Below are 2,176 nucleotides of genomic sequence, written 5' to 3' on the forward strand. Positions count from 1 at the left end.
GCAGTTTTCACTAGAGATTTTTTCACCACACTCCTCACAATGATCAACCGGTGCACGAGGTTCCGAAATAGCCTTCATCTGCTGCTATAAATGATATCAAATATAGGTTTCATGTTGAAACTGGGATCCAGAATGAAGCACGTTTTTACAACAGAAAAGACACCAAAACAAAAGTTCGAATTGTGTAGGCACAGTCACGTGGACAACAGCAAAACCAATGCAAAGCCCAAATCATTTGGGAGTAAATGGGACTTTTTTTTTTATATATTAAAAGTGTTTTCCTCAAAGATCCAGCCCAAAAACTTCCAAAAATGATCAAAAAATAAGTAAGAATCATTTCTCACATGGACTAGTATCAAATGAGACCTCATTATAAATATGCAATAACAGCTCGCCTACATGTGCTTTATAGCCAAACACACTGTAGCTTTAAGTGAAGGGAATCCGACATTTGAATTTAAAATATGACATGTAAACACATAAAAATATAAAAATATGTGTTCTCTGAGGAAGGGGGGTGGAAATCCCTCGTGTGTTTTCTTTCAATATCTAATGTTCGTTTTCATATTGTGAATCCAGTTCACTTCAGTGTAGCCTGAGTCTTATCACGCTGCATGTTTTCATCACGGCCGCTAAGGATTGAATGAACGGATTAAAAAAAAAACTATTTCAGGGAGTTTAACCGTTTGGGAATCGGACTCACCGGCCACGAGCTGCAGCAAAATAATAGTCCAATATCCCTCATGTGGCGGACAGCGAGAAGACCTGAGTCGCGTTCACAAAGCACACAAAATGGAGAGAAGGGGGAGGAGGGAGGGTGGTGGCGGGACCCTCTGATCTGGAGAAACAAAAAAAGACAAACCCCGCGATGACAGGAGGACAACATGTCTACTTCGACGACAAGAGATTGGGAACCCTTTCAGAGACAAGTTGCAAAAGTTACCGTATTTCGGCTTTGTTTTAAAACGCGCAACGATATTTCAATTCAGTTAAAAAAAATTAAAGAAAATAATAAGGAAATAGCATCAAACATGTCCCGAAGACAGACTATGTGTTATCCAAAAAAAACTCGCTGAACGTCTTACACTTGGCCTATAACTTTCTTTGTATGAATAGGCCTTTTATTAGTTCCCTTAGCCTATTTTTCTTTTAAAAGGCGCTTTAAACCTTTGTTAATAATGCCTAAAATGACACAGACTGTTTATTCTGGTTGCGGTTAGAGGCTGTAGAGTTAAAATAGCCCACAGTAAATTCACCTAAATGCTCCTCGTATTTTCCATTCCGGGCCACTACCGCCACCAACCGGCCGAGGCGGGGCACTACACCCGGGCCTGCGGTCCGGCGTGGCAAGGGAGGCCGGGGCCCTCAGCTAGGAGGCCTGCTGAGTGGCAACAAGAAGTAGGCTAGCCTAGTGACAAAATACTAAAAACTTTTAGTTTGGAGCTGGTGTCTTAAAAGGCATTTTATGTGTTAATTAATGTGTTAATGCTTATCATAATAACTTAATTTGTAATTAACTTGCCTTAATCATTATTGGTTTTCATTTCTCCGCTCGTTATTATCCCTTACAATATGTCCACAAAATCATTGCGACCAAAACACTCTGTTTCGCCCAGAAATAATTTACTTCTATAAACTTCCATTGGTTTCTTTCATAGAAAACAAAGCGAGTTGTAGTTTTGACTGAAAAAAAGCGTTTCCGACTGCTCGCTTCGCTGACACAACTGTTACTAATGAACGCACTCAGTATGGAGGTTCTTACCGTCACATGAGCCCAGCCGGCGGCCCGGTGCTGTGGCGGCCCGGTGCTGTGTCAACGAACCTGCCGCCGGTGAAGGAGAACCGGGGCTTATCCGCAGAGGCCCCGAGACGAGCCCGGACATCGAAAAGGCGAATGATTGTTTATCGATAACCAGCGTCGATACTGAACAAACGCTCCGTGCCCCGGCACGCGGACATGAATTCACTGTAACTCGCACCCGAGTCCCGCGCGGCGGCATACTTCAAAGCCTTTAATCGGACGATTAAAGACGCGCGGGTCGGCGAATTCATTTCAATTATAATGCGCGTTCCCGCCACGTGCACGCAGTTTGATGGAATACATTGAAGCCGTAGGATTAAATGGACACCTGTTGACTTTACGGTAATTTCATAATAATAATAATAATAATAATAA

This window comes from Etheostoma spectabile, chromosome 15 (assembly GCF_008692095.1).
Source record: "Etheostoma spectabile isolate EspeVRDwgs_2016 chromosome 15, UIUC_Espe_1.0, whole genome shotgun sequence".
Taxonomy (NCBI): Eukaryota; Metazoa; Chordata; class Actinopteri; order Perciformes; family Percidae; genus Etheostoma; species Etheostoma spectabile.